The 13032-nt window shown below is 39.2% G+C and overlaps 1 pseudogene; it reads left to right on the top strand.

Moving 5' to 3' along the window:
* The first annotated feature begins 11762 nt into the window (after positions 1 to 11762).
* Positions 11763 to 12586, top strand: LOC146638263 (uncharacterized; annotated as a pseudogene).
* Positions 12587 to 13032: the final 446 nt, after the last annotated feature.

Here is a 13032-nt window from a genome sequence, read left to right as displayed (position 1 = left end):
CACACCGACACCTGAGGGAGTCCGCCACCGGCAGGGGAAGTGGTGGTGGGTGGAGATAGGCCTCCAAACCTTGGAGGGCCTGAGGTGTCCCCAGAGAGGTGGCGTCTGATACCCAACCTGACATATAGACACAGACATACAGGCACACACAGACACAAACATCCATTCCCACCCTCATGCTCTCATATGCACTCACTCCACACTCAACCAACGTGGAGACAGACATAAAGAGACGCTGTACACACAATCACACTCCCCAAGCGTACTCTACAATCCGGGTCTAGGTACCCTTGCCCCTGGAGGGGGGAATTGCACCCAGACCCAGGTGGTGTTACCCTTTTCCCTGCGGTGGGGAGAGGCAGACCACCCCGACTCCGCAGCAGCAGGGAGGCCCCACACCCCAGACCGCAGTCGGACGGCCAACTCCTCCTACTAGCCCTCCCGCTCCAGCAGGCCGCAGAGAATGGGGGTGGGAGAAGACTCCAAACCTCCCTCCACCCGCTCATTGTAGTGTTGATGCATATGTGTTCTAAGTAGGCCAGTTCTAATAGTAATTTGGTATGGCTTCGCGGGCCAAATGTAATTAGGCTGGGCCAGAGTTTGACACCTATGCTCTAGACAGTCTATGACTGTTTCTGACATCTAAATATTTGCAGAGATTAATAATCGTGTAATTCTCCCTGTTGTCAGACGAATGGCATCATGGAGTTCACGTGTACATTTGCTTTTTCTAAGCTAATGGTGGACTCTTATTGCTTGTATTCTGCTCACTGTATTCACATGAATATTTTATATTTTGTAACAGTGACAAACACGGACAAGCTGAGTAAACAATATTGTGACCTGGCTGTCACCTGTTAAAGCAGGTCACAGGGTATGATGCTGCCCCTCAGGGCCCTCCAATGGCTGAAGTGAAGGAGTTGATGGATGGGCTAAATTTAACAATAAAATATAAAAATATAAACTGCAAAAGAAAAAAATGTGTTAATGTAATGAGCTGTTTGTTGAAATTCACATAAAAATATTAAGTGAAAAACTATTAAAAACAAAGGAAGCTTAAAGTATGGATTAATACGAAGATTATAGTTAAGACCTTCGAAAAGGAGGATGAAAAATAAGTGATTAATTAGTATACTAAAATGAGACACTTGTCCAAATGACACTAGTGGCTATAAGCAGTTACAGTAAACAGTTAAGACTGTTAACTAAAAGTAATGGGCTATTAATTAATTTCAGTTTGTTTTATTCAGCACCAAATCACAACAACAGTCGCCTCAAGGAGCTTTATATTGTAAGGTAGACCCTACAATAATACATACAGAGAAAAACCCAACAATCATATGACCCCCTATGAGCAAGCACTTTGGAGATAGTGGGAAGGAAAACCTCCCTTTTAACAGGAAAAAACCTCCAGCAGAACCAGGTTCAGGGAGGGGCGGGGCCATCTGCTGCGACTCGTTCAGGTGAGAGAAGGAAGACAGGATAAAGAAATGCTGTGGAAGAGAGAAAGAGGTTAATAAAAAGTATGATTCAGTGCAGAGAGGTCAATCGTGAGTGAAGAAGAAATACTCGGTGCATCAGGGGAATCGCCCAGCAGCCTACACCTATTGCAGCATAACTAAGGGAGGATTCACGGTCACCTGTTCCAGCCCTAACTGCATGCTTTAGTACAAAGAAAAGTTTTAAGCCTAATAAGGATGAGCAAGAGCACATCATTTAATGTTATGAGAGTAAAGGTTTAATAGAAATCTAAAACTATAGCTAAACAGTAATGATCTTTTAAATTGTGTAAAAGATAGTACCAGCTAAAAGAAGATGAGCTACTGAACCTAAAGTCATAAATAAACTGTCAAAACAATGGTGGATAAATGGTTATAGAGCTAAAAATAATATAGAATAACTAATTACCAGTAACAGAAAACTTGCTAAAAGCTCAAAGTAACAGAAAATATAATACGTTTAAGCTTAAACACATATAAAATAACCAAATTGGTGTAAACAAACTGACCTAAACACTGACAGTTTAACTGGATGATTATGTAATTGAATTAATATCCACTTATATGAAATTATTGAGATGAAAGGTGGTGTTGATAAACGGATTTGTGAGTCTTTCTGCACCTCACTTATAAAGTCTGTTTAATCTGTTTAATCCTTTTAGAACTTGTAAACAACCCCACAGTCATGTATGTACAGCAGGTGAAGTAATCTCACCTGTGTGCTGTCGTGACTGTTTCCTCTTCTAGTGTTACTGCACCGTCAGATTTTGGGACTCGGTGAGAGCGACTGGTTTAAATGGAGACTTTCAGCCACCACGTTTTGTTTTGTTTTTTTTCCCTGTCTGAGTGACGGACAGGAAGCATTCTCTCATGTGGGCACCAGCATCTGTGTCATCATTAGTATCATAACCCCTGTAAATATGCATCTTCCTCCAGTGTTTCGCTCTGACTGATCACATACATTATGGATGCTCTCCCAGCCTCTCCTCCTCCTCCTCTTTCACCACCTTTTATGACAAATGCATTTTTATAACCTCGCCTTCCTCCCACAGTTGAATCGTGGTGCTTCGCTGCCACCAAGTGGCTCCAGCTTCTCCATCTCCGTGGTGTAAAAGAAGGTGATTTAGCTTCACGTTTGGATTTACAGATAGGAATATTACGCTTCAGGCTCAGTCCCCAGATTTCCAGAGATACCTAATATGTCAGGCTGAATTAGAGAGTATCCACAACATAAAATACAATGCTCTTTTTATATTACTGTTGGTTTAGTTTGTGATATATTCTCTGATAACGCCTGATTAAGATTCGTAACATCTTTAAGCTTTAATTTCCCTTCTAAGTGAACCTTTTCTGCTCACTATAAGTACTGTATTTTTACTCTGGGACTTTACTAGAGTAACTGTGCTTCACTGACTGGGAAACCATCACATATCTTTTAATTTTGGCCTCTCTCTCTTTAAGGCCCCCCAATCCTCCCCCTGTCCACTTTGTTCTGATTGGTCAGCTTCCAGAACCCTGCAGAGGGGCATCACCCAGTGTGTCAATCTGTACTTTCAGCAGTGTGCCTGAAGTAGATAACCAAGAAATCAGTGATGAAAGTACAACAAAGAATCAGTGCTCAGAGCACTCTTTGTGTTGCACTTTTCAGTTATACAAAAATTTCAGAATACAAGAAAACTGAATACACTTTATTTAAGAACATAATTTGTTAAATGTTTGGTTTTTGCAGTTTTAATGTGTATTCAACAAGATATTAAGAGTAAAATTAACCAAGTGCAGTGTAATTATCTGTAATATTCACATTTTTTTCTGTTTAACTAGGCTGGGATATTAAATATCACCATCCGGTATTTTTTTTAATTCGTTTTCTCCTTGATCAGTAGGTTTGCTAGCACAAAAAAAGTTCTTACATAATTTTAAATTTGAACTTTTCAGGGTATACTGAGCTTTCTCACATAGGTTGAGATGTGTGTGCAGTGTTGGGCAAATATCAGCTGGTAGGAGAAAATCAGTGTTCCCTGAATGGTTGGCAGGTTGCTGGTTCTTGCTGGGTGAAATCAGTTGGAAAAAAGGTGCTGCACCAAAAACCTCCTAGCTTTTGCTTTGGTTGTTTTCAGGTTGCCATGGTTACCTTTAGTTTGTCTGCACACACTTACTACTACTTCAGTGGTAGCACAGCCTGAGAAAGTAGGTGTGCTTTCAAATGCTGTGCCAGCTTTTGCTTTAAAGGGAAATGCTCTCAGTTTATTGTTTGTGTTGCACTTTTCAGTTTAATTAGAACTCAAAGTGGAGCCGGCCGTTGTTTATGGCCACGCCTGTCACTTCCATTCAAACTACGACTGCACCAATAAGCCAGTGAACACAGTGTTCACAAGGAGCATTTTGCCAACTGGTCAGGAAATACTTGTTCTTCCCTAGCAACAGGATGATGACTAGGGAAAAATGGGGTTTGCTAACCAAACTCTTGGCTTGTGTGACTGAGGTTTTAACAATTATTTTCCTGGTGACTGCCAGCAACTGGCTGGGGAACAGTCAAAGTCCCGCTTGTTGGTCGTCAGATGGTTGTAGACCTGTCTCTAGGCCTTATTTACTTCATCCTTCATCCATGGCTGTCCATGTTAGCATCACGTGGTTAGCAGTCAGGTGTCTGCATCTGTGCAAAGCAGCCAGTTCATTGGGAATAGCTGCTTGCATATTAATATATGACAGATTTTTTACATTTTACAGATTTAAATTTTGCCATTAATACTTGTAACATAAATTGCTTCTGGTCCTACAATGACATATTTATTAATTTCTTTTTTCACAAATTGAAATTGATTTAATATATGATTTACTAGTTGCGTTAATTGGCATGAATATATAATAAATGAAATCTTTTAAATTTTATTAGCATTTTCTGTGTTCAGGGTACTTTTTCTGTTTTAAAACTTATATAAAGGTCTAAATTATTCATTTGTAGTTTATAAGCGGTGGATACTAGTGTCCGAACTCCAGGGGGCGCTACAGAGGTAAGAAAAAAATGGTGCTGACTGTGTGAGGCCTTTCTGGGTGGACTAAGTAAACGTTCCTCTCCTCTCATCCTCCTCTCCCATCATTACTCTCTGCTGCTGCTGACAGACCATTAGAATATGATTTCAGGCTACTTCATTTGTTTCTTTATTTATTTTCCTCCCTCCTGCGCCTCTGTAAACATAAATCACAGCGAGCCGAGCCCAGAGCTCATATAAATGTCAGGATAGACAGCGGCGCTCATAAACCTCTAATTTGATCTTTATTCATCTGGGAACACGGCGTGAATAAAAGCTCACCTAGTAAATCATCATTTTCTGCTTTCTGTCAACGCAGCAGAGACGAGAGGCATCCATCAGGGCCCATAAGCCCCGCCTCCTGCTGCTCGTTAGGCTGCTGATTGGCAGTCTCACATCCCGACATCGTTAAGGAGAAAAAGTCCAAAATTAGGGAGTTTGCTGCGTAATAAAAACTGGTGGCTGCTTATTTAGAATGTGATCAGTCATATTTTAGTTATCAAATCATGATTAATACGGCAGTTCAGAGGCAAATACTTTACTTTCTCATTATTTTTATATCATGAACACACTTTATTGTTGTAGGTTAAAATAAAATATAACCTCATTGCTCTCCATGAGTTAAATCACAAGCTGGAAAACATAAAACTATTCAGATTTAGTCCTGCCGCTGCTACACTAGATGTGACAGAAAGTTCTTCTTTTATTCTGACATCACTTTTGTTGCCTCTTCTTATATGAATATGAAACTGGTGACGGCAGCATTATTGATGGAGGTTTACTGACACCTGCTGGTTTGCTGGCAAAACTGCACCTGAAAGCAGGAAACCTAGTAATTAATTTAAAAAGAGCGATGGGATGTTGCTTAAATATAATAAATAATGTTTATTCATGAGTATTTTCTAGCTGTTATTAACTGCAAATTACTTCAATGTTGCAGGAGTCAATCAGCACCTCCCATCTAAACGCCTCAGAATCAGCTTTAGGGTATTTCATGAAGACTTACAAAATGTTATCTATCAATATTTTCAGAGTTGGAGGCAGTTTTTAATTGTTGGCCCTGAATGTGATAAGCAGAAGAAAATGGAAGGATGGAAAACCAGTTTAAGCATCTTTGAGCGGGGGTGTCACAGGATCAATATAGTTTGAAAGAAAAAGTACCATTTTAATGTTTGTGACATAGAGGAACAGAAACAAGCTTGGTACCCTGGATGTTTGAGGTGTTTTATGATAATTCACTGAGGGAAACTTCAAAAAGTGCATTCTGGGTAGACTGCTGTGTGTGTCCAGAGACCCTACATGATCCAGACCTTCAAGTATTTTTAAAAATTTACTCTCTTTCCAGACTGAGAACCATGGCCTCAGACTGGGTGGTGATAATTATCACCCCTGCTGCTTCCCCCTCAGCTGCAAATCACACCAGTGTGAGCTGGAGGTCATCACTAGAGAAAGCCAACAAAACTACATTGTTAGCACAATGCAGAGACGAGATCATGAGACCATGGACCAGACCAGCCTTCAGCTGTGGAGTGGCGTCAGGATGACTCAGCTGGTGCATCTGCAGCTGCAGATACCCCATACGCCCAAAAGAACCCCAGTGGATACCCCGGGGGACATGACCGAATGCCTTCTCTGAGTTCTCAAAACACTGTCTGCTTAGTCAAACTCCAATGCAAAGTAAAATATCTGTGAGAGGAGGATGAAAACGTCATTGTACCTTTTAAATCTGACGTTGGACTAATGCATGGACTCTGGTGTAGATGTTCCTGAGAAGGCAGAGGACAAACCCTCCAGTACCACATCTTAAAAAGAGGACCCACCAGCCGAGTTTGCCAACCGAAGGGCGCCCAATGCTTCAGGCCACGTTGAGAGGCTAAACCCAAGTGCACAAAATGACTGTTAGCAAATCATTTAGTCACAAAATGAATGAGGGCTAGAAGATGAACCTGGTATCAAATGTAGTACAAAGGAGTCCTGTCAAATTAAAGATTTCTGAAAATGAGTTTTAACTGGATGAAATATAATTTCTAAATGTGAAAACATATAATCTAACATGTCATTACTGTTTTACTGATATCTCACATTAACAGTTGGACATGTCAAAATGGCGTTTCCCTGACTGAAAGCTAAATTGCTGCTTGTCAGCCACGCTGATTAAGACTTAAAGGGACGTATTACCACTGCAGGTTTATGGCTTAAAGTCTTATTATGAAAAACAGGGGCATCTCTCAGAGGATTTTTTATTTATTCGCAGCGAGGCAGGGATTTAATAGTTCGAACCTCTTTGAGTATTTTGTTTAGCAGAGAAGTCTTTGTTTCTGAGTCACTCTGAAAGGATGAAAAACTTAAAATTTACAAGCACAAAACTCAATATGCATTATTGTACTTGAAATATGCTAAGAAATAAGGAAATGTGTCAGTAATAGTGCGACAATAGTTTTTCTTGGCACTTGTTATGTGGAGTAAGTTTATGTAATCGTATTTTTCCCCTCATGATTTGCTATTTAATTTCCCTCATGTGTTCCTTCTCTTTGTCTCACAGTTTACTTCCTGATTTGTTTTTAATTCCTTGTTTTTTTCTATATTTTTTTTCCGCCTGGATTAGTGTCTGAGTTCACCTGATGTGAATGAATCCCCCTGCAGGCTGTCATGTGTTTTTGTTGTTTCATTGTGTGGTGCTTTTTGTTATCTAAATTATTTAAAGCTATTTGTTTTAACGTTCCTGTCTTGCCTAAATTTTGGGATCATCTTTTGAAGAATTGTGATAGGCAAGGTAACAGAGGTAAAACAGAGACTAGAAAGTCACAGCCAGAATATATTTTTAAAAATTTTTTTTATGTTAATAGAGTTCCTTAAAATTTGGACATAACAGCCGAAGTATAGTTCTGAGTCAGCTTCCTAAAGAACAAAGATATTTGGGGTCACTTCTAGTTCTATTGAATCTTTATGTTGAACATGTTAATTAAGTACAACAACAGAGAAATAAAAAGAGACAAACAAACAATGCAAAACAAACGAAAACAAAGCAACTACAACTACAAATAACTTACATGTTCAAAAAGGAGCAGGAAGACGTATAAGCTTATTTAATCCACCGCTTTTCCCCACCTAGTAATCAATAGTCTACAATGTGTCTTCCTGTTTATGCCGTCCATCAGAAATACCTCATTACAATTACATTACATGTTACCTATATTTTACATACATACACATATACACTTATATTTGATAACCCCAGTAACATGTCAAGGATACACAACCTACAGATATATATACCCATACAAACATGCCCGTGCACCTGCACACACATAAACACACATCACCATTATGAAAATATTAGACGAGAACACCCAGTCAGAGCCCCACCTCCTCCCTGTACCTTTGTACCGCTTTTTAAACTGACTCATTGCTTAATTTCTTTACTTAGTCTATTCGACAGCTTCACTCCACACAGAGATGCAAAAACATTTTAGTGTTGTACAGATACAGGGATGTTTTAAATTTAATTCCCCCCTCAAATTGTATCCCTGTTCCCTTTTAGAGAACAATTTAAGAATATTGTCAGGAAGTAGGTTGTTTTTTGATTTATACATAAGTATTTTTCTAAGATTGTGTCCAATAATCATCACAAACCTCGTATTTTATTTGGCATTATAAATATAATCACAGCATCGGTGAAGTATTCCAGTCTGGTTTTAAAACACATCATAGCACTGAAACTGCTCTTTTAAAAGTTTCCAGTGACCTTTTAACTTTTACTGACTCGGGAGATTCCGCCATTTTAATATTACTAGATCTCAGTGTTGGTTTTGATACAGTGGATCATAGCATTCTTATCTCACGGCTGGAACAATATGCTGATATTAAAGAGACTGCACTGGATTTGTTGGTTTAAATCTTACCTATCTAATCGATCCCCAAGGACCTCGCTCTTTGGTGGGGTTCCACAGGGATCTATTCTTGGCCCGGTTCTCTTCTCAATTTACATGCTTCCTATGGGCCCTATTTTTAAAAAATATGGTGTCTCCTTTCACTCTTATGCAGATGATTCACAGATCTATCTCCCACTGAAATGCAAATCTATGAACCCTCTGAAGCAACTGTTCGATTGTCTTGGCTTTAAGTTTTCTCAATCTAAATAAACAGAAAACTGAGATCATTGTCTTCGGCCCTAGTGACCATTACGACCTTGGCGCCTTAGAAAATTATAAAAAATCATTTGCGAGAAATTTAGGTGTGATTTTTTATAGTAATTTAACATTCGATAAACAGAAAAATAATGTGATCAAGACCAGCTTCTTTCACCTCCACCTACTTGCAAAGGTGAAGCCATTTCTCTGTTTCAGAGACTTTGAGAAAGCAATCTATGACATTATTGCATCTCGCCTCGACTTCTGCAACAGCCTCTACTCTGGTGTAACTTCGTCATCAATTGGTCGACTACAGCTGGTTCAAAATGCTGCAGGAAGGCTTGTGACTTGCATGCGCAAGTGAGAGCACATATCCCCTATACTTGCCTCGCTACACCGGCTGCCAGTTGGTTTTCAAATTGATTTTAAAATCTTGACACTTGTTTTTAAAAAATTGCATGGACTAGCTCCTATATATCTCTCTGATCTTCTAAATCAGTATACTCCGGCGAAATCTTTGAGGTCTGCAGACCAAATGCTTCTAGTTGTCCCTAAGTCTAGATTAAAACACAGAGGAGATGTGGCTTTTGCTGTGGCTGCTCTGAAACTGTGGAATAAACTGCCTTTATATATCAGGACCTCTCCAACACTGGATACTTTTAAAACTCATCTAAAGACCCATTTTTACTCCTTGGCTTTTAAGTCGGTATGAGTCTGTCATTATTTTTATTCTTATTATTTTCTTATCCTTGATTTTACTTTCCTTTTAAATTTTATCTGATTATTCTATTGTACAGCACTTTAGTCAACAGTTGTTGTCTTTAAAAGTGCTATCCAAATAAAATTGATTTGATTTGATAATTTGTGCAGTGAGAAAATGAACCTGTGAATTTTATTATTTTTGATTTAAAGAATAGTGGATCTGTATGATCTCTGTAACCAGTTTTATGGATTATCCTTATGGCCCTTTTTTTTTCAATATGTGTCATGATTCGGCTGCGTAACAGAGGCAGGTGAGGACCCAAATGCAAACTCACGGAGACACGAGGAATAAACTCAAAAGCACTGCTTTATTGCAGAAGTACAGGGAAAACAGAGAACTAAACTAAACTGAGAAATGATTAACTGAAACACGAGGAAACACCGCCATGAGGGAGGACGCGACACGGAATGGAGGGAGACGCGGACATAAATACACAGAAGGATAACGAGGGACTTGGGAACACACAGCTGACACAGATAATCCTAACGAGACAGGGCAGGAGCAAACACAGCATGATGCATACTGATGGGAGACTGTCAAAGTAAAACAGGAAGTACACAGAGGCGCAGACATAACAGGCTGGGGAAAACATGGAATAAAACACAAGGAGGAGAAACGAGGCATGGGGACTCACAGATACGTGGAGGGGGACACGGGGTAAAATCGCGAGGGGAAATCTTATAAACTAAACTGAACAACCTAGGAACCATGGAATAAATAAAGAACAAAATACAAAAACACGAGAAAACTAAGAACGCTGGGTAAAAATGACCCAGGACCATGACAATATGAAGCCCCAATTTGTGGTCCAGAATGTGTCTTACTTTACTCGAAATTGAAATACTTCTTGAAATTTTGTTATGTATATGATTTATATGAGACTCCCAGTGTATTTTATCATCTATTATCACACCAAATAACTTGTGTTCAAGAACTCTTTCAATTTCCACAACATCTATATGAATATGCACTTGTGCGTTTCTTTGGGAATTCCCAAATAAGACGATTTTAGTTTTACTTAGATTTAGTGATAGTGTGTTCCTGTCAAACCATTTTTTAATTTTGCACATTTCTGATGTAATTTTATCAAGCAGCTCCTTTAGATTACCCCCAGAACAAAAAATATTTGTGTCGTCTGCAAATACTAATTTTAACATATCAGCCTTACAAATATCATTTAAATAAATAATAAATAATTCTGGACCCGGTACAGAGCCTTGTGGAGCAACAAATGCAATGTCTAAGTATGATGAGAAAAAGTCACCTAGCTTTGCAAATTGTTTCCTGTCACTTAAATAGATTTCGCAAAAGTTTTGCGAGCGCTCGCAAAAGACCCCGCTACTTTTTGATAGTGGTTCTGTTGAAGGGTGCGGTCCGGTACAGAGCAGACATGGAGGAGGATTTAGAACATTTCCTGCGGTCAAGAGAGGTCCCACAAGAGGACATCATACACATGCAACAAGACAAAGTACGTATAAAATTCAGTAAATGAAAGAACAAGATAGCATAAAACACCGGGGTTGAGAAGGTGAGCGACTTGTTGAAAAACAGAAGTTGTATATGCAAGCCTTTAATGTTAACTCTTATAAATATGTTCAGGTTAACTAAACATAACTCGTGAAGGGCACGTATGTTTTAAAATTTCATATTGTTATCTGGCTGTGCCGTTACCATGGTAACATGGACGCCATGGCACAAATTACTTGGTGGAACTTATCTTACTTATACCTTACTTCACGAAATAGTTTTTAGTAACGTGGTATATAAATATCTACTACTACTACTATACTAATACTACTACAGCAACAGTAAATTAATAAGAAAGAAACTGACAAAGTAGCTTTTGACAGTGATCATGAACAGTGATTAAGAACTCTCTTTCTAATACATTTGCAAACTGTTTAATTACCAATTGTTGGCTAGGCTTAAATAATACTAAATCTATAACCAAAATAACTAAAGATACTTTGAATCTACCAACACAACACTGACCGAACCCTATCTTTTGCTGAAGCATTAGCATGAATTCCTTCCTGCTGCAGAGTACAAATAAATAATATATTTATAAATGTGCGGTAGTGTGACTTCCTAGAATAAAACTAGAAACTCGATTTCATTAATAGCATTTCTCTAATGTTTTATGTCTGCAGGTGGATAAGGCAGTGCTGTCCATCTGTGAGGCGTAGGAGGAACTTCATCAGGCCAAAATGGTAATGTTATATATAAATTGTCAGTGCAACCATGGTTTGGGAACAGAGAGACAACTAAAATTAGACAATAAATTTCAAACATATTCAGAACATTGATATTTTGGAATCTATATAATTCATTTACATTTCTTATGGAATATGCGTGTTTGGTCTTGTCTTGTTTGCCTTTAGAGTCAAGCAACCAACTTTCCCCATCAAATTCAGGAAATCCACAGAACCCCCGACATGTGTGAATTTGCAGGATGAAGGTTGTTGATGATCTTTTGGCTGTATTTATGGACAGTAACATAATGAAGGTGACTTTAAAGATGAACTTTGTAAATGAAAATCCTGTTGATGATGCTGGGGTGTCAAGGGAGGTTTACACTGCATTTTGGGAGCAATTTTTGGAAGGTGTGAAGGTGAAAATGAACTGAGGCCAGACTTTTGTGAGGCAGGATGGCAAGCATGGATGGGGTCCCACTTCCTACCACCGACGAACAACATGCAGCCTGCCATTGAAACAATGGTTCATAAGGCCATTCTCCAAGAGCCAAAGTATATAATGGATTGCTTCTCCACACCCATGGCACGTCTGCAGCTGAAACTGTCTGGCAAGGAAAATTTGTTGTCTCTGTTTGAGACAAAGAAGGCCACAGGCAAAAGAGTAGTGCAGCTATTTAAAACAGCAAAATTGATGCTGTCTCAGGCAGAACAGACAACCTTTAACCATCTTCAGCGTTATGTCAAAAACGCTGATGAAACAAAAGCTGAAAAAATCCTGCGCTTCTGCACTGGATCTTCTGTCATCTGTGTTGACAAAATTTTGGTGTGCTTTAATGCTGAAACTGGGCTCAACAGAAGGCCTGTTGCTCATACCTGTGGAGCCACCCTTGAAGCTCCATGCACTTACAGTTCTTATCCTGAATTTCTTTACTTTTTTTTCCGCCCTCACCCAACATGGAGACAGACATAAATAGACACTGTACCCACAATCACACTCCCCAAGCGTACTCTATACCCCAGGTCTAGGTACCCTTGCTCCTGGAGGGGGAAACTGCACCCAGACCCAGGCAGTGTTACCCTCTTCCCTGGGGTGGAGAGAAGCAGACCGTCCCGAGGAGGCCCCACATTCCAGACCCCAGTCGGACGGCCAACTCCTCTGTTTAAACTTGTTATCGGATTTAATATTTCTTGAACAATCAAGATTGTAGCCCAGGATTTCACACTGGATTAAATAATATATGTAGTTAATTAGAAAATATTGCTACATTTTTTGTTACAGATTATGCATTTCTACTGTCTATGCTTCTCTGTAATTAAAGTGCTTGGGAACACAGGCAGTCTATACACAGATATTGTCACTATGCTTTTCTGTCAGTTCCAGTTTTGTTGTCTGTGCTACATAGTCAGAAAAAAAAA

This window comes from Diplotaxodon limnothrissa, linkage group LG2 (genome assembly GCF_057381915.1).
Source record: "Diplotaxodon limnothrissa isolate DT_005_m linkage group LG2, D_limnothrissa_male_GT1.1, whole genome shotgun sequence".
Taxonomy (NCBI): domain Eukaryota; kingdom Metazoa; phylum Chordata; class Actinopteri; order Cichliformes; family Cichlidae; genus Diplotaxodon; species Diplotaxodon limnothrissa.
The sequence above is the reverse complement of the archived record's forward strand: the minus strand, read 5'-3'. Positions and strand labels throughout refer to the sequence as shown.